Below are 21,481 nucleotides of genomic sequence, written 5' to 3'. Positions count from 1 at the left end.
ACAACTCACTAAAGTATACTTTAATTGCCAAATGGAATCAAACTACTTATGAAGGTCGTCTAAATACATACAAGATTAAAATGTAAATCAGCCTTTCGGTTGTTTTTGTATTATAAATTGTGTGATCGTATTTAGCGCAGTTGCTTTTTATGGTCACAGTGTATGTGTTGTATAAAGCAGCTGTGAACAGCTGATCGGCAACATCAAAACCAGATCTTAAACAGTTACCAGGAATACCCTTGCTGTGTAGTTTAAGTTGCGAACGCATCAAAACAGCTGCCAGATTGGCCTGTGCACGTCACTCAACCACACCCACACACAATACACATACATACTTCTTCATACATACATACATACATACATACATACATACATATGTATATCCAACGCTGCAGCGTACTTCGCGCAACTTCGGTGCTGGCGCTTTGGAATTCTTATATGAAAACCAAATGGAAGCATGTTTGTAATTTAGAATGCTGCTTCCACTCACCCCTCCCACACCATCACACACATATTTCAACGTACACATACATATATAAGTAAAGTATGTATGCATATATACTAGTACATAGATACTATGTTAAAGCGCAAACAATTCTGTTTTGTTTTTGCATTTTTGCTGCAGTTGCTGTGCATGCCATGCTGCATCACATTTGCGTGCCAGTCTCTGTGTGTGTGCGTGTGTGTGTGTGTGTTTGTCAGTGTGTGTTGTATGTGCGACTATGCTTGACTGCCTCTCCCCCATTCCGCACTCTCTGCCTCACAAATTGTCCCCAACTGCATACTCATTTGTGCATCTGTCTGAGTAAAACAGCAAAATATGCGCAGTTGTTGTTTTTGTGTTTAATTCTCTTTTTTTATGCTGTTCGTTGAGTGTATGCCGTGGCTGTCGCCGCCGCATCAAATATGACAAATGTTATGCTAAGAAGAGTGACAAATACAGAGTTTATGCTGGAAATCATATCAAGATATGTGAAGTGGCAACATAAATGTACTATCTTGAATTTCATTTCATTTATTCACAAAAATTGGCATCATAAATTGGTTTAATTAGTTAATAATAAAGAGTACAGGTTATAAAACCGTATCAACTTAAATATATATAAAGTGTGTTTTTACAGTTTATGAGTGAACGGACAGTTTATAAAAAAAGTAAAAAAAAGCAGGGGAAAAATTTAATCAAAATCCCAGTTTGCTTAGACAGCCAAAAAATAATCATATTCATATATATTTGTGGAATTTCATAAGTAATTATTTTATTATGAATATATTACATATTTCTTGAATTAAATCCAACATGCATTTAAGAATATTCGTGGGTGCCACAGAAATCTCTTCCGCCCAAGTTTTGTCTCGAAACCAATACTCGGTGCCGCATCCCATGCTTTTGGGATATTTCAAATCGTCTTTGCTTCGCTAGGAGTTTTGATTAAAAACATTAACAAAAACTTTTTTCCCTGATTACATTGTTTTCAGCTTCAAAAAACTAAGTTGGGATTTACTTTTTAAAGCCAAATTTTAAAATTTCAAAAATTATATGTAATATGTGGCCAGACTAACAAATAATTTGCACAAACATTTGTTGAATTTGAAAAGTATGCCATAAATATGTATAATGATACTGAAATTACCTTTTGAAAGCAGCAAATTCTAAAAAAATTTAGCCTCAAAAAGAGCACAGAATAAAGCAAACCGGGAGAAAAATAATATCTCAGTTTAAATTTGCGTGTGTTGGCTGGCATAAACGTAGTAAGAGATGGAAAGCAACGAAGAGCGTGAGCTAGCAAGATCGACTCTGTGTGAGTGTGGGTGGATGGATGAAGGGGGGAAGTGAGCACAAGCACGCGTTTGAGTCTAATGAGAGTTACGGACGGGGAGGACAGGGCTGGCAATGCATTTTTGATGTTTAGCTTGCGGCTTAATGCGAGTAATTTGGCAAAGCGCAAAGTTCTGTAAGCCTGAATGCAGCACAAGCTGTGAGCTCTGTCGTGCCAGTGAGCACGCGAGTGGAAGTCCAATATGGAAATGAAAAAACTGCTCATTGCTGACATTCTTTTAATTAAAGATGCGCGCAAATAAGCCGCTTTTCAGTCAGATACGCGTGCCTGCATTGACGAGGCGGCTTAATTTCAATAACTATATACTTATGTACATATGTACATATATATATGGTACATGTGTATGTATATATATGTAGGAATGCTTGCTTATATGCATAAATGTGTATTTCGGACTATCTTTGAGCTGCAGCATTTGGCCAGATATTTATTTGTTTTTTAATGGACGAATGAAGAATTTAATTTTATTGCCCCTGCTCTGTACCATGATTGGTATAACAGGTTTAAAGAGTTAAATACATTATTGGTATTTAAGAAGAAACTTAATATATGATCGCACGGGCAGACAGACAATCTGCGTGGAAATTAATCGATTGTAGATACTGAAATAAATTGTTAAAAGTAGATCACCTTATCGAGACCATTCCAAGCTTCTCAGTATATATACCCTCTCCTTCACATTTCGGATGCAAGTTCTCATATTTATTTATTTATTTATTTAGTAAATCAACAAATAGCGCTGTCAATACATATACAAATCTATGATTTATATTATTATATAAAATAAAATATAGATATTTAATAATACAAGGTTATAATTTCAACTTAAAAGATCAGAAAGCCTAAGAAAAAACTATATAATGACGTCTCCTAATGCCTCCGACCCGTTGGGGGAATTTTATTTTCCATTTGGCCAGCTATGCCCCGAATCACAGCCATATGTGGTCAGAGACATTATAGATCTAACAGGCTAAAAAAATAGTAATTACAGAAAGAAAAGTAATTCCACTTAACAGCTAATTAACCATAAAGAGAAAGAATAAAAGGGAATCTCCAATCTCTGAAAATGTATTCAATAAGTTTATTATCTCTACTAATACTTGTATTGTTTTGTTATTTTTAGTTTATTAATAAATATATTTCTTCAAAAATCATGATTTTCCCGATTAAGAAATTTTGAAATTTTCCTTTTCTCATCATAACACACTATTAAACCATTTATTAGTTGCATTACCGGAGGTCTATATTTAGAAAAAAACATCTTTGCGCCCTAAAATAGGGTAATGAGAAGTATTATAATGGGAAACCACCTTAACTTCGCCCAATTTGCGGCTTCCATTTTTTTTTTTAGCTCACCATAATCTTTTAATATACAATGTCTCCGGCTGTGGGTAGCTAAATGATTCAGACAGTGCAAATACACATACATATGTATATAGTATAGTATATGAGTAACATTTGTATTGTTATTAGATTCGAATCAAATAGGACTGTCTGCAAGGGTAGATGTAGGAAACGTTACAAAAATTATACTTATAAGGTGAAGTAAAGGTGCAATATTTTCTGAAACGCATACATCACTATTTTTCTAGTATACTCCGAAATCTTAGTAATTGTAATATGTGGATAACTGTTCAAAACATGGAGCAGGTGCTAAATTATGCATAGTGCTCGTTGAGATATATTTTGAAGATTTTAATATATTTAAATTTCACATCTGCCTGGTGGGAAACAACAATTATCGGGCTCTAAAATGCAAAAGTGATAATTGAATTCAATTATAATTAAGTTGCTTCTGCTGCCGCTTGTTTGTACACTTTTTCTTATATAGTATGCCCAGTTAATATCTTATCGTATTATACTTAAAAATATAAAAGCTGTTTGCGAAGCTTAAGTAGCTTATGACGATGATATTATCAATTGTACTTGTTTGTTCTAGAATTACGAATGCTTTTGTGTTTAGAGTTCTGTATACAAGTGCTTTATAGTATCCATATAAAAACGTATATTGAATGCCGACCTTTGGTCAATTGAAACAGAGTTGTATATCAATGTGCAATTTTTATGATTGTCGGTTTGTTTATTCCATGCGTCATACGGCAGAGCCAGTGGCGCATGCTTGGCTATCATCATCAGACACTCCATACACCCCGCCCTCCCCAAAACGATTGCGTTATGTTTGGATATTTGTATATACTCGTATGGGTGGCTTTACGTTCCTTTTGCTGTGCATTTTATTTATTTTCACATGCGGAATTTGTGTTCTCTGTTCCATGCTGGTATTTATGTTTCCATGGCTATATGTTTACTTTGCAGTAAGCTCCGCAACAACAACTACAAGAGCCGTAAAGTACAACAACTTCACAGAAATCATATGTTTGCTAAGAGCGTGTGGCAAACGAAATGCTTTTCATTTCTGTTTGTGTGTTTATTTAAAGTCGGAAAATGCATGTGTTTGTTGTGTATGAGTGGCGTAAATGTACATATGTATGTATGTATAGTATAGTATGGGAGTGTTTGTATGTAGCACATGACCATTGAAACTTTGATATGCACGACGCAATTGAAGTGCTTGTTGGCAATTAAATGTGACATAAAAATGCGGTCGCTTTTGTATACATAGTACATACATACATATGTATGTATAATATATGTATGTATGTTTGTTGATATCAGCGCAGCAATAACAACAGCAACAGCAACTAATAGCAATAATAACAGCTGCAACAGCAGCAACAATAATAACAACAAGTGTTGTTAAGTTACTTTTTTGTTGGCCCGTTGGTGACAAGACCTTATATTGCCAAAAGTTTTATACTCTGACCGACTCGCTTCAGTTGCCATAAATTCCCATTAGTTGCTGGCAGAATGAAAATTAGTACAACGGCAACCAGGGAAATCTGGCCAGCAAAACAACTGAACAACGAACAAACAAACACAAAGGGAGGGTGGATTTTCATTAAGGGGCAGAAATAAAAACAAAGAAAAAATCAAAGTCTACTTTAAGGCGAGCTCGCTGAAAAAGGAAATTGAAGCAGCACACGCACACAAACGCAAAAAGGAAAACGGCCGTTATGCAATGAAAATGGCACAAACACACACACACACACACACGCAAATGCTAACGCACTTGTGCGCACACACACACACACAGTTGCATACATATATGATTGCCTTGCTTGCCACTTGACTTCGCTACACATTGTTTCAACAATTGTTGTTGTTGTAGTTGTTGCTACAATTTAACAATCATTGTTCTAGTTGTTGCTATTGCTGTTGTTTTTGTTGTTCCCATAGCACGCAACACGCATGAAAACATGGGAAAAAAATTGGCGCATAGCACTCGACAAGCGCGCGAAACAAGTGTGGATGCAGTGGTGGGCGAGGGACAGGTAGAGGGGTGGACAAGGATTGCGGATTTTCTCGCAACTATACTAGAGAAAATTACTATAAGAGGGAGTGAGAAAGAAAAGAAATGAAGTGAATTGAAGCAGCACTCTGAAGTGGCCCGGGTACCGGTGCCTCCTTCCCCGCCTCTTTTACCGCATTGTGTGGTCCAGGCACGTATAACCCAGTAGTAGCAGCTGTGTTTTACGTATATATATAGTATGTAATTGTATATGTATGCACATACGTGTGTTTATAAGAATCGCTTGTGTTTCTGTCTGGCTGCCTCTCGGTCTATCTGTTTAGTAGGGGTAGCACATCCATATGTTTGATTCCTTGTTTGCTGGCTTGACTGTTGCGCTTGGTTTGTTTGTTGGTCCAAATTGCAGCTAACATACGTGGTCTTCCCCAACAACTGTGCGACTAAAAACGTTAATACGAAAGCTTACATTTTCATACATATAGTCAACTGAAGTATGTGTGTACTTACCTACCTATACATGGAGTATATATACGCTTACGATCTAGCCTTTTCTTTACAGTTGCTTTGTATATAGTAATTTAAATTAAAAATTGTGATTTAATTATATGCTATACTCAATTATATACTTATAATAATACGCTGTAAAATTTGCTGTCACTCCTAAGACCTGAAGTTTCATAAAAGTACTGCCAAGTCCTTAATGAAAACAAAGATGGCGATCGGCTTTTGAAGTTCGTTTCTTTTGAATATCGATAGGTCTCAATTAGTGTTTCATTAAAAATTCAATTCAATTTTGTATTTTATTTTGTTTGAGAATTTTTTTGCTGCGCTTTTATTATATTACACAATTATGCAATCGGATTTGTTCACAATCTCAAGAAAGTTAACATTCCACAATCGATTGCTGACATTTCGAGCTTGCGAAATAATGAATCTTCATATAAACAAAAATATCTACAAACAAATAGCAATTTTTGCAATGGAATGCGAAAAATGTAAACAGCGTTCAATATTTTCCGGGCCTGACCCAGTTAAGCAAACAAATTTCATCTGAACGGAATGGATACGCTTGAATTGTAATAAATAACTCAGCAGCTACTTACTATACAGCAATTGTGCTCAACAAAATAGCCACAGAATTAATTAATTAAATCGCAATGTATGTATTTCATTGTGTATTTAGTTGACGAAAGCGTCTGTCAATATTAAAAGAACCAATTTATCATAACCAATAATCAATTGGTGTGTTATGCGCTCGACTCTTATACGAGCCTTTCCCCTGTCCAAACCTAAGAAGAGAACACTGAAGAAGTGCCATCCACAGGATCTCCCCACAAGATCCCTTGTATAAAATATATTATATCATAAAATATAATTTAATTTTTCATGTAAAACATTGTAAATATTGTATAAACATAGATGTAAGTGCGTCCTATAGATGCTTACTATAGACAACTTTTGTATTCCCTAACTTTCAACTAGCTTAAGCTGCCATATTGGTAGTAGAAACTAGTTAAATAAATTATATATATGTAAAAAAAAAAAATTATAATATAAAAGGAATAAATGATGTAGATAACAATGACAGCTTAAAATGATTAATGGCCAGACGCTTTTAGTAATCAAATTTATAAAAGTAGAGTAAACTAATAAAGACAACTATTTGAAATTAAATATATTGCAAAGCTACCGGGGAGGACCTATTAGTTTGCAAACTTTGCAAACCTTGATAAACTTAATTTTTTTATGTACATCTGCCATGCTGATTAGCAAACTGATTTGTATATTGATTTCAGTTGCTGTGCACGCTGAATTAATTAGCTCTTTTGTGTTTTAAATAACAACTTTACATACCAGCCAGTATGCTTTTTATTTGCTGCTGTCACTAAACAGAATATAAACCTATACGCTCTGCTGCATGCCAAAAAGAATGACAGATAAAAATGATGATTTATGTTTGCAAACTGTTTGGGTTGAACTTTTCAAAAAATGCCAACAAAGGGTTTAGTCATGCGAACTGCAACCTTCCTACCACACCCCTTGGAAGAAGATGGGACTAGCTAACAAACTAAGCCATATCATCCCATTCCAATTAGTTGGCTCGTATTGTCCAATTCAGATGCAAAGTCCGTTTAGCCAAAACACAAATACAAACAAATCAGCGCCCAATCATTCGCACTAAACGTTACAACTTTGTCAACCTAAGCAACAAAAATACATACATACACACACACACACAAACAAAACATCAGCAAACACATGCACACACGCGCGGATAGACAAAGACAATGGTGTTGAGGACTAGCCAAAAAATGTTTGCCTTGAACTAGGTTGCGCCTCAGCAAACAAAACATTGCCACCAAGCAACAACAAGAAGAGGAACTGTTGTATACAATGGTGGCAGAAGCAAACAAAAGCGACCGCCGAGGGCAAACTGAAATGTCAAAGGGTTGGTTGGCAAACAGGGAGTGGGCTAAAGGATTCGTAGAAAGAAGTTTGCGATGTTGGGGTGCGTATTTGCTCCCCACTCACGCACTCTGAAAAAAATGCGCGCAGGACTTCGAATGCCTTCTAGTTAGTCATCAATATGCAAATGTCAAGTCACGTCCACGCCCAGCTATACACCTACGCCCACGTAAAGCCCTCTGTTCCCGCAGAAGACAAACAACACAGAACGACAAGACACATTTGCAACGCTTTAGACGCACTCATTTAAATATTTAATGAAAAATAGGTGGAAGCTAAAGCGGCAACAGCAATGGCAACCCTTAATTTAGCAACAACAAGAACTGCCGTAACAATAAACGTGATGGTGGAGAGTGCGGAAGTATGAGAAGTTAGGCGGGTGGTGGCGCAACCCGTTGACCTAATTCCGCATGGCAATAATTTGCACGTCCTTAGTGGGGCTGGTAGGGGTTTAAGGGGTGGTTTGTGCTACGCGTCCGATGTTAAATTGCGGATTTGGTGGAGGGGGAAGTGGGTGTGTACTGTTTGTCGGCTAACCCATCGTTCGTCCTCGTCCTCGTCCGCTTTCGTGGTGCGTTTAAGTGCGATATGCGTAGCAACAGCAACAGCAACAGCAGCAGAAGCAGCTGCCAACAACAGTTGCAATCAGCAACAATAACCGAAAGAACAACAATGTCAGCAACAAAAACAATAGCAGCATCAATGCCAGCAACTGAAACAGTAGCGCAACAGGAGCAACAACAACAACAAAAACCGTAAACTGACCACCACAGCCAACCGACTGCATTGAACTGACTCTGAAGTCGCTCTTGTTGTGGCACAAGTTCCAATTAAGTGCATACAGACTATTCTCCATAGAAACTCCTTTCCCTCTGTCGCAGAGTAGAAAAGAGCGATTGAAAAAATTGGATATTATGCCATTATTGAAAAGATAATAAAATTATTCTGAAAATAAAGTGAATTGTAATTTTTTGTCATACTAAAATCAGAAGTACCTCCAATCAGGCATGCTGTATTAAATTTTGTTTTCAATTCAATTTTTAGCAATAATTTCAGAAAATTCAGAAACCTCATGAATAAAGCATTCTGTTTAGAATAAATCTCACGCTTTAATGTTTACTTTTTCTTTTAATCTTTTGTCATAAATTATTGTCAATATAAAATTGTTGATTGTTCCTGAGAATATACGTTCGAGTACTTTTGAAAAGTTTTGAAAATAAATCTGAATTCCATTTCACAGCATTTGTAAACAAAACAGTGGAAAAGACGAAAGTTTTTATTTTGGTGATAAAATAAATAAAATTCCTTAAATAAGGTAACATTTTTCATTAGTTTGTAAAACCAAAAAATTTGGGATTTAATTTTTAATTAAATAAAATTGTAACGGGCAAAAGAAAATATAAACTGATTGAATAAATATGCACTTAACACTATGACTACGATGAGGGGATAAAGATGGAAATTTCAAATATTTCAAAATCAAGTGCTTCAAATTGGAAAGACCGTGTATGCTCTGAACAAAATGGCCTTAACTTTTATTTTAAGTTAAAATAAGATGCGGACTAGCCAACAATATAATAATAAGATAAAACGAAGTCTAATTTTTACCGCAAAAGTACGCCGTCAGAGTTCTTTCTGAATGTTGAAAATAGGTCGTAACCTGCAGTGAGAAAGATTAAAATCGCTGTAGCTTAAATAATTAAAATCAAATCGTTTTGACTGCTTCGGCTTCGGTCTGTTCCATGGGGAACACTAGCAAGGCAAATGCCGCAATTAGCTACGAATCCCCAAAGACGCCGAGGTCATGGGTCGACTGTCTGGCACCGGACACGGGTCTCACATGTGGGCAGCAAAAATAGCAACAACAATAACTATCGTAAATTGCGTGCGGTTGTATCAGTTCCGGTGAGCTTTCAGGACTACATTTTGTCCATACCCTCGCCCACATCCCCGACCCTTTGCCTACTCAGCGATGCCCGCAACGACCGTGACTTTCCTCTCAGCTTCAATCCGTGCAATTTTTATACTATTTGCTGTGCCTTTTTTTCTCGCATGCATTTAGTACCGCTTCAGTGAAGCCCAACTAATCCACTTGCAAAATCAACTCAAAATATACGAAATTTAAATAAAAACGCTGGCAGGACCGTGCCTTCCCTCCCGTAGACCCTTTTCTCCAGCCCCGCCTTTTACCACAAAACCTGAAATCCCAGTTGTACAAATATTGAAGGCAGTGCTGCCAGGCATCCGGATGCTGCGTATATTATTTTATCCTTTTGCTTCGAAACACACACATATGCGCGCCAAACAAATACTCCTATATCCCAAATATAGTATGTAAGTAGATAGGTATGTGTGTGTGTGTGTGTGTATTTCGCCCAATCTCCTACCATCAGCAGCAGTCCCCAATGCAAAATTATAATAAAAAAGAAGGAGGGCATTCGCTTTTTATTTTTCTTTTCCGTGTTTAAAGTTGTGCCTCGGAAGGCGCTACACATTACAAAAATTATAGTTCCGCATTAAAATAAAATCGTCGTAAAATAAATAAATGGGAAATCAAGTAATAAAATAAGTTGTCGACCTCGAATAAAAACAGAAACTATGTACATACTATATTTAAGTTTATCTCGAGAAGTCGCATAATAATTATTTATAAAAGTAGTAAAAACTTTACGATTCAACGAAACCTCTGGCGCCTGCCTTCGTGCATGCTAAATTAAAGTACGATTATGCAAATAGATACTATTTGAAACCGAAACGTTTTCCAAGCCTGTGCTTTTGAAAAACTCTTGCGAATCTTGTACTACATACATATAGTATGTGTAGGGCCGTCAATTTTGATTTTGAAAGTAGGGCCTCGAAATTGTCAGTTTACTTTTCTGATTATCTGATTCTTACTTTTCTTATTATGTAAAAGAAACGTTAAAAATATTGATGCGAAATATGCATTTTTCCTTTCCTCAATTCCAGAGAAGCATTCTAAAGAGAATTTTTAATTTGTAGGGTCTTTATATGCTTTGTTTTTCTTTTAGTGTAGCTTTAAGGCTTTTCTTTGAATTTTAGGGTCGATAATGTTGCGCTTTTGTGCTGCCCTTTCTTTGATATGTTTGTGTTTGGAACTGTTTCTGGGCGTTGGGCGTGGCGTGTCGCACTTTTTGTCACTTTAATATCATGGCGGGGCTTGTCAAATGTCAGGCATGTGTTTTTTTAACATCTTTAGGCAGCGGCGCTTTGCTGCTCTGCTGTTTTTGGCCATGCGCCAGCTTTTGCATCCAAGCCAGCTCATTTGTCTTCAGCTGCTGCCCACATTTCTGGCCATATCTTGCCCATCCATATGTCTGCTAACTGCTATTCCGCTTGCATCCTCTTCTGTTTGCAGATTGTTCAATATGCCTCTTAAATGTCTGCAGTGTTTCAATGCCAGAACACCCATGACGGTATACTTCTCAGCTTATTTGATGTTGTGCCCTTGCTTGGTCGTGTTTTAGTTTTCCCATTTCCTTGCCTATTTCCGTTCCACATTTCTTTGAATATTGAACAGTCGTCGTTCCCCATGGCTGTTTCTCGTCTCTCACTTTTCTAGTTGAAGGCTAGTCTGCAGTCTGTAGCTCTTCGAATTGGCTTTGTGTGTATGGGTGTGTGTGTGTTTTCAAATCATTGGCCTGGAAATCGCTCGGCCGTCTGTCCTTGATTCGATTTCGCTCTTCCGATTGGCTCTTTGGTCTTGCCAAAGCAAAATTATTACTGTTAGATTTGCTGCATGTGCTTAGCTCTGTGGCGCGTCTCAACAGATGCCAGTGGTTTGAAACGTGATTATTCAGATTGTCACGAGAATCAGGCAAGCAAACGATGCAGGAAAAGCTAAAAAGGATCTTGTTTAATTGAAAAAGAATATCTTAAAGCTGGAGAAACCGACAGCATACTTTGAAGATATGCCTCTATAAAAAATCATAAACATGTTATTTCGTCCTCTTAGAAGGGCCCACAAAACTGCTAGTAAGTTAGTTAATTTTCTGAGATTCCCGCGTTACTACAGACTGACAGACAATAAAGAGATGATATAATTCACATGTGTGTATAAATCTTGTCATGTTGGTGGTATTATGAGAAACAAAACGATATTATAGTTGCATTTTAGACTTTGTGTTTGATTGTGTGCCATGAAACTATAAAATTATAGCAATCATGCATTAGATAACGACTTTTTGTTTAGCAATCATACACTCAATCATTTTATTCCTTTAAATAAATATTTGGCGATAGTTCCAGTATTTTTCTTCATATCCCTTTCGAAACACATACCCAAGTATGTTACTCATTTATGTATCATTCAGTTGAATGCAAATGCTTGTTGCTTCTGAAAAAAAGGTTTTGTAATTAAATTATTCGTTATATAATGCCAGAAACATCGTTAAGGAGAAATTTGAAATACTTCTTATTTTTTGTAAGCTCAAGACTCAATCCCCAGTCAAAGTTTTTGTTGGCCCTCTGTGTTTTTGTTATTTGCCAAATCATTTAGTTGCTGCAAGTCGAAGGATTTCTTTTCAAACTTTGCCCTTTGCTTTTGGCCATTTTGGGTTTGTTTTTGTTTTGTTTGTGTGTAATTTTTAAGAGCTTTGCTTCAGAAGCATTTTGTGCGTGGGTGAAATCCATCTTTGTTACATAAGTACTTATGTATGGATGTTGAAACATACAAGTATATATTGGTATGCTTGCTGAGCTGTAAAAAGTTTGTCATTTGGCTCGATTTCTAGCATCAACATGAAATTCTAAGCTGTTGTCATCTTGTCTGCCCGACAAGGCCAATCGTGGCAATTTTTCTTGTGACTGCAGCATAAAATTGTGAGGCACGCATATTTCGTGCATGAAATCATATGCCACGCCCACCACCATCGACAGGCAACGCTGCGCACGCGCATGTGGCAGCACCAGCATTGAAATCCAAGTCGTTTATGTGTTTATGTGTGCAGGTTCAGCGAACTCCTCGCCAGTGCGGAGCTAAAAATAATTGCACGACCACCAACTCAACGGCTTGTGGGCTTCTTAGTATGAAGAGTGTCGCCAACGCTCTCGCTTCGCCGCCTGCAGCAAGTGACAATTGTAGTCGTTGTTGTTATTATTATTGTTGTTGTTGTTGCTGTTGCCGTTGCTTGATTGCTGCAAACAGCGACCCAGCGACCAAGTTTGTGTTGCCAACTTGTGTACAACATTTGCGCTCAGGTCCCCCCGGACCCCGCACCCTTTTTCCCACCATCCTTCATAATGCACAGAGAAGTTGACCAGACCCAGTCGGTGGCTCACAGTGTTCGGTATTGTTTGGCCCGCGGGCGCCAAACGACGAGATTATTAAAAACTTGTAAAATTATGCAAGCAAAATGAGCTACTTACACAATGCTGGAGGTAGAAAGTGGGCCGTGCAGCAGGGACTCGAGCAGGGAGAGCAAGGGAAAGAGAGAGTAGCAGTTGCATTTAACGTAGGGCCAAAAGTTTCCCTGCTTGCTTTGCATAATTTCATTAGCCGCCATCAACTGTGGCACCACCAGCAACATCAGCTTGCGGTTTGTTATACGCTTCGAGGGACAACAAGCATTATTATTTTGTTATGTTGTTTGCAATGCGTGGCATATAATCAGAAAAGTACATACAAAGTACATAGTATATCAGCAATGATAGCTGTCACAGCTTTCTGTTGTTGCCAATGAATTTTGAAGATATTTTATTTGTTCACCGACTTTATATTGAGCGAAGAAGATAAGTAGTAAAAGGAAAGTGCCAAAGAGAACTTGTCAATTCTCCCGCAGGGTGGATGCTTTTGAGACTTTTGCCTAGAAGTCTCTCTTCTAGATAGTGGCCGCTAGTTTCGTATATTTGAGGGAGGTAGCTGGATTTTAACCATATTTTACACACCATGAATTTAAATTGCATTTAATTGCGTTATCTTTTAGTCAAGGTTTATAACCAAATTTTTATTAATTAACATCTTTAATAAGATCTTCAATTTTTGTAAATAAATCAAATATTGCAAAGTCTTCAAAGGACTAGAAGAGATTTTATTCAGCAAATAATAATTAGCCGAGCACGCACGAAATAAAGTAGAGTATATAAATATTTTATATATTAGTTTTTGTCTAAAAAAAATGAGTATAAAAAGTGTAATATTGTTTTTAATACTGGTTTTCAACCATATTTTTCATATTATGAGTCATGAATTATAATTAAAATAAATTAAATGCATGCAACAAAAGTTATATTATAAAATGAATACAAAATGGAAAACAAGGGCAGCGAGGTTGGAGGAATACCAAGAACCGGCATCATCGTCAGTTTTCAGTATTCATTTGTTCTGAAAAAGGACTCTGTTACTCGTCAGCGACGCGTAGCTTAGGGAAGTCGTCAGCAGTTATTCATTTGAGTTAGTGGGATCTGCAAAAAAATATGACTGGTACGATACTGCAGCAAAGGACTTGTAAGCGTCTTGGGTTCGACTTCAGACGGAGTGGGGCAGTATTCCACCCGAACTTATTGAAAAAGGGAGTAGGGAGTAGGAACAAACGTAGTAATAGCTCATTCATCAGAAGTCCTTTGGGCTAAATATGAAACTATTATATTATATAAATGTCAACATTTTAAAAACGTGCAAAAGTAGATAAATGGGGTTTTTTTAAGTTCATTATTTTAAATAATGTTTATAACTGTTCTGCACATAAACATTAAAAAATTCAAATCGATTAATGCATTGCTATGAATTTTATCCATAATGTGTGTATCCACACATGCTCGACACTGTAATTAAAAATATTTGTACACCACATGGATCAAACTTTTCATGTACGTATATTTAAAATTGTCTCTCTGAAGTGTGTCTTAAATTCGTTGAGAGCCCTTTATTCTCTAATGCATTGTTTTTGTTGTGAGGCGAAAACTTTGGCCTCTTCTATAAATTCGCATTAAAATATGTAATTCCTCTTCGAATGACTGGCTGTGCGCTTATAATTTAATAAGTTCGTATATTTATGTGTGTGTGTGTGTTTGTCTGAATATTTGCGTGTACTCGTGGAGCTCCAAAAGTTTATGGAGTGCACACAAAAGTTTGGCTAGTAAATTAATTAGCGGCAGCATAAGATTTTAATTGCTTGCCCCCATCCGCCACTTGAAATCGATATAAAGCGGCTGCTTGCAATTCGTGCCAAGTCAGGCAGCTGTGCCTGATTAATAAAACAAAAAATAGTACATATTTAAATTAAAACTCCAAAACGTGCCTACCCACGAAACCGCAAAAAGTGAGCAAACACTTGGAAACTGAAAATCTTAGTTAAAGATGCTTAACTAGTAGCACGTGCTGGCAACAACAACAACAACAACCACAACATCAACATCAACGGGCGGCTCAGAGTCAAATCATCATCCCAGGGGCTCATCATCATTATCATCAGCGAGCAAGCACAGCCTCAACCGCTGACGCAATAAACCAAATACGAAAACAAAAAAAAGAATGAAGAGAAGAAAGAAATTATTAACCTTAAAGTTATTTGCATAAACTGCGCGCTGCATAATTAAATAAAGGCGGCGTGGCAGAGAAAACAACAGTCATGTCGATGTCGATGTTGATGTTGATGGCGACGCTAGCGGAAAGAGAATTTAAGACACAATGCAAAGAGAACGAAAGGAAGATAAATAGCGAGAGAGCGAGAATGGGAGAGCATGATAAAACCGCACAGCACTAAAGCGTTTTTAATTGAGGGAGACATGACAGAATTATAAAAATTATTACGACAGACGACAGAATAGGGCTGTAAGCGAATGAGAGAGGCGGAACGTGAGGAGGGGTCTCGAGGGTTGAGAGCAATTTTGGACCGCTGGGAGAAAAGCGTGACGAAAATGTTTGAAGCTGTTGACAAAGCAAACCATATGAGAGAGAAAACAAGGGAACAAAAATACAATTAAGTGAGATAATTGCGCTTGAAGTAAAGTTTGTGACATGCTCGTCGCCCCAAGCCCCCCGCGGCTGGCGAAGAAGCGTGCCTGCGCTGCAGTTCCCCAGCAGCTGGTTAACTACTCCAAGTTCGGCTAAGAGACGGCTCCACAGACCAGAATAAAGTAAAGCAAAAGTTCGGCAGTAGACGCATGTGATGACCTGGCTCTGTGGGCAAAACCAATTAGCTAATGGAGTTCTGCTTTGTACGAACGCATCGAATGACAAAATACATACATAAAACCTATTCTCAAATCTATGTAGCTAAAATATTTACATATATTTGTATGTATGTGTATATACTTAGAACATACGTTTGGAACAAATCTTCATGTTCCCAAGCTGAAAGTTGTTTTGGCAATTGCTAAGAACGGAATGAACTGAGATCAACAAATACAGTTAGCAGATGGGCAGGCTTAGGAAATTGTGGGATAGACAAGTTTAAGATATAAAGCTGATTAAAAATCTGAATGGGTAATGGGTATAGATATCTTGAAATCCCCCTACGGAATTGAAAGATATTGGGAAATAATTGAAAGCAATTTACACATGTGTTGGCAAACAGATGCTACACAAATTTTAATCTGAAGCGATTATTAGAATCTTTTTAAAACTTTTATTGACTATTGGTTATATTATTAGACATAAGTGTGAACAATACATTTGGATTAATTGCGATTTGCAAAAAGAGCCGACCAAGAAGAGAAGAACAATTCATGAAACTAAAGTATCATTGACATGAATTTGTAGGGAGCAACACTAAAAAAGCCAATTTAAGAACTATAATAATTTATTTTTTACGAATGCGGTTGTTCGTTACTCTTATGCTTTCTGTTCACAAAATAAATTGCGTTAATGATGAACTATAAAAATCTATTAGGGCATCGGCAAGGGAGTATCACAGTTGGTACGCCAAATTGGCAAATATAAAAGGCAAGACATAAAAAGTAATACCAGAAGCTAAATGGTGAAAGACGGGTAGAGCTGAGCAAAACAAATATAAAGAAAAAGTTACACGAGGCAATGAAAATGTGAAAAATATGATAGAAATGGAGCGGTAGTGGCAACAACAATGACACAAAGACATCGGAACAACAAAGGCAACAACAATTGGCAGTGAAATGAGCCAAACAAAGAGGAAGAAGCAGAGCAAGCACCAAATCACAAGTCAACTCAAATAAAAAGTCTTTAGTTGACGCTTTACGGAACGCACTGGCTAATAATTTATGAGCTACATTTTATATATTTAAGTGTGTGTGTAGGTGTGTGTGTGTGTGTAGTAGTATTCTGGAAGACAAGTTACCAAACAAAGTAAGTTGAATGTGCCCCATGAGTGGCAACAACGAAGCGAACGCTTCATAATGAACGTCTCCGAGTTCAAAGTTTGTCAGGGAAATGCGCTTCATTAGACCGGGGCAGAGACGTCTCTGTCGCTAGCCGGCATTTTCACTGTCCAAGATCGCCCCTCAATTGCCCCCCTCCAGCACTCCACAGCCATGGCTGCTTCACTACGTGTTTCTGTTTCGCTCATTGTTGTTGACAGTGATGAGAATTTGGTTTGCTGTTTTTTGTACTCACTTCCAATACCCTCCATACCGAAGTGTGGCGCGCTATTATGAAATTGAAATGTAGCCTGTAACATCAAATAAAAGATAGCGGACCTTATCTATAAGCTCAGCTAAAACAACAGTCCATGTAGCCATGTCTCTGTTTATATTTCTAGATCTATGCATTTATGTTTAATGAATTGGTTACAAAAATTTAGATCAAAGCATTTTACATTTCGATAAATTCGATTTATTTATCTACATATTTAATTCTTTTGCTGCGATTTAAAGTTAATTTGTGTGCAAGAAATTGTATAAAAAGTATAATGTGAAGCTTATCTTAGACATGTCCTTTATTTATAATAAGTTTTTAAGAGTTATAATATGTGGACTCTTTTTGTATGAGCATTACGAGCTAGGTTGTTTAAAACATCCTCAGCTCTTATTTAATTTTTATTACGTTAAAGCTGAACTATATCTAAAACGCATTTGTACAACAAATACTTGTAATTTAATTTGTTTAGTAATTGCTTGCAGGGCATTAAAAAAGTCGAGTGCGCGCGCTTGAAATTATTCTTCATGGTGCTTATATTGTTTTTGTTTTTTTGTGCCTGGCCAGCAATGACGACCTTGGGCTTTGCCTGCCTGACATGCCGTGTATATATGTGTATGCATGAGTGTATAATGTGTATATGTATCCGAGCGTGCCAAGACAAATGTGTGAACCCAGAGCCGGCATCTGATGACTGATGAGCAGAGCAGCGTTCGCGTCCAACCGCAAATGAAGTCAAACGTCAAGCGTTGATGTTGACGTTTGGTGAAAAGTTTTTGCACAATTTTCTGTTGCTCGTGTTGCTCGCTTTTTCTTTCCGCCGTGATTTATGTGGGCTGGGCGTGCATGCAACATCGTTGCAACGCCAGCAGCAGCAGAACAGCGAAAAAACCGTTAATGAAGTTTGCGCCCAAAAAGGGAAACCGGTTGGGTAACTTTGTTTCCAAAACATTGCGTAAATTACATATAATGTGCAGTGCATATGTATGTGTGTATGTGTGGGTGTGTTTGTCAATATTTTACGTGCTGGCTGCTGCGCCTGAAAGCATGCTATAAAGTATTGTAGAGCGAAAACCGCTAACCAATATTTCACAAACAATGCCAAAAGGCGGAAGTTTCACAGGCACAGCCAAACAACGAACGAACGAACGTACGAACCACCGTTGAGAATAAAGTAGCAAAAATGTTCATCAAACTGCTGCCGGCTGTTGAAGCCAACCACAGCCAGCAGTAACTCCTAACCGAGGAACTAAAGCTCCCAACCAGCCTACTATATCATAACCAACTGGCTTGCCAACCACAGGCTCGGGCTACAGCTGCAAACGCTCCCCGAGCGCAGATCCTTCAATTATGCAATTTTCTACTTTTCACAAAAATTGAAATTGAAGTTGACCAACTATCCCGAGCCCGTTCCATTTCTTAACATTCCTGCTCGTCGCTTTCTCTAGCAGCTCTCTTACCTTTCGAAAGTATTTATTTGCCTGCCTTACGAGTATGCTTGGCCCGCTCGGCCTGCCACCTGCGCCAAGTTGCATTTACGGTCGACCCATTTTGTGAGTGTATGGCCTCTTGATATACATATATACAAGTACATACTGTATACTCATATTCCTGTTATTGTCATTGTCATTCTAACGCAGAGCACAGCACTTCGCCTTAGCTGCGGTTGAATTGCTTTTGATTAGGCTTTTGTTATCACACGGGACCAATTTGATTTGGTGCGCAAGTGAGGGGCTTCCTCATATGTATATGCATATATTAGAAGCAGATACATGCATACATACAAAGGGCTTGTTCGAATAATGTAAATCATATCTAACATATAAATTTTCTCCTCTTCTACTTGCAGGTATGCACAATTTGCGTTAAGGCCTATTCATAGTGTTTGCGTGCTCTCTGCCCCTCCCCCTGCTGCTGTAAGTATCATTTAAGGCTAATAAGCTGCATAATGACGCCGTCAAAGAGCCACTTAAAGTTGACTGAAGATGTTTCAATTTAAGTCCGTCGTCCCGCAACCCGCAACCCACAACCCACATTAACAACACTCCACAGCGCTGCTTCGCCCCCCAGCCTGTCAAGTGGTAACGCGTTTCTGTTGGTATGCATAATGGGTATTCCCATGAAAAAAACCCCCCATTTATGCACTGCGCAATGTGCGTCTTCATGGGGTTTAACGTTAGTAAAGAGCTTAAAAAAGAATACCAACAATATTGCTTATGAATTCTGGGAATTCGAACTTATACGCACATTTTAAAAAGTGCCTTGATTTAACAATTTATGCGGTAAAACTTTTATCTGTCGGTAGTGTATTGGAAAAAAACCATATTCTTGTGTTTTGTTGTTATTAGCAACAAATATCTATATTTCTTTTATATAATCTTTGAATAATCATAGTAGAGAAATGCACAAAGGTTCATCCCAAAGTAAGCAGGACTTTGTTTAAAAATATCCTTTTCTGATGACGCCACATATGTATTGTGACGTGTTCGGTACATATTTTATCGACTTCCCGTATAAATTTTCAGACGATCTAGTGGATACCACAGTATCAGTATGCTTGTGCTATTGGTAAAAAAATAACGATCGAATTTTTGGTTTTTTTTTTTGCCGAACGTTTTTATTTATGAAACAACTTTTTGGTGATAATTGCTTATCTCGGGGTATACGCGATTTAATAATGACATGCTAACCAGAAGCTGAGTCGAAAAAGTGCGCGAATTTATCAAAAATCCGTCAGAAATTAATGGATATAGAATTAAATATATCCAAATAAATGGCTTATCGCATTTTAACCGAACAATCGGGTCTAAAATTAATGGGTTTTTGCTTTTTTAAAATTGGTCCCATCAGTCGACATTTAAGACTGATTTTTTATCAAAAAATTGCTTCGCAAAAGGAAAGCACTTTAAGGACGTCGAAGCCATTAAATACAAATAGGTGTGTAGCACCATTCTGAAGGACATGCCAGCCGAAGGCCAAAGACACTCCTTTAAAATATCAATTCTCTTTTTTTATTTCTACAATGTCCTGTTTACTTTGAGACTCTGCTTGTAAATTATCTGGAAGTTCTACGCTTAGCAAAGAGTTTACTGTTCTATAGAGAGTTTTTAAAAATCTCATTTAAACAATCAATCTCCTTATAAAATCTCTAATTCAGTGTCAAAAATGAAGTATTGTTCATTAGAGTGCGTGTGTGTGCCAATTAAAAAGGCGTCTTCAGTGCCACATACAACTCAAATCAATTTCCCTTATCGGTTGTTATCAATTGAAACTTCATCTGGCGCATAATTTACATGAGTGTTTGAAATGTTTCTGCTGGGGGACTACAATGTCGTCGAGTGCCGAGCAGGCAACAGCGACCATATTCAAATTGCCAGTTGAGAGAAAAAAAGTAATATAATTGCCGCCTCTTTCAAGTGGTGGGACTGACAGCAGCCTACTAGCCTCACAGAGGCAGCCTTGGCAAGAAAAACATCAATTTAAACACGCTAATGGATCGATATATGCAAATATTGTGGCCCTATCCACCACCTAGAGGCTCACCAGAAAAGTATAGAGGCGTGCGCATCCATGTTAATGTTGGGCGACATTTTCAACCAATGTCGTATTTGATTTTCGTTGCCTGGAAGCTTGATGCTGGGTAAGGGTTGGGGATTGGCGATTGGGGTTTTGGTGCTTGCTGCTTGGCCTGGTCGAGCTGCGTTTGGGCGCCCATTTGATGGCTGGTTATGAGCTGTTAGCTTCTCCTTGTTGTCGTTCTGTTATTAATTTTAAGTGCCACAAAAAGCGCAGTAAATTGTCTACTTTATGTAAATGGACCGGAATTGTTGGGTGTTGTTATTGCTGCTGCTGCTGCTGCTGCTTTGTGCCAAATGTGTCACCAACTAAGTATTTAATACCATTTCTTTGAGCAAATTTATAAACCCAACTAAGGCATTCCACTAAGAATGCTGTGCAAATTGTGCTAAGCACTTGACACTTTAGCAAAGGCAACAAAATGTAGTGCCAATGCGTTGCAGATGCTGGCAAAATTTTTGGCCAACGCTCAGCAAATAGATTACATAAGTTTTACTGAATCCCATCCGCAGCTTGTTAAGCCGCTGGATATACAAACTAGCAATGGCATGTAAGGAGTAGTTCAATAAAGGATACAATGCGATACCCAAATGGTATTTATTGTCGGTGAACCCGAACCCTTCTAATCTCAGCGGCGATGTTATGATTTTCGTAAAATCCTAT

At 37.7% G+C, this 21,481-nt stretch overlaps 1 protein-coding gene across 1 annotated transcript in view; it reads left to right on the top strand.

The window, feature by feature from the left end:
- Positions 1–21,481, top strand: part of LOC115629288 (mitogen-activated protein kinase kinase kinase kinase 5) — a 98,650-nt gene that overhangs the window by 1,777 nt on the left and 75,392 nt on the right. The gene's annotated exons all lie outside the window — the stretch shown is intronic.

Source organism: Scaptodrosophila lebanonensis, unplaced genomic scaffold (genome assembly GCF_003285725.1).
Source record: "Scaptodrosophila lebanonensis strain 11010-0011.00,11010-0021.00 unplaced genomic scaffold, SlebRS2 tig00000001-arrow-pilon, whole genome shotgun sequence".
NCBI classification, from domain to species: domain Eukaryota; kingdom Metazoa; phylum Arthropoda; class Insecta; order Diptera; family Drosophilidae; genus Scaptodrosophila; species Scaptodrosophila lebanonensis.
This window is presented reverse-complemented; position numbering and strand designations above follow the sequence as displayed.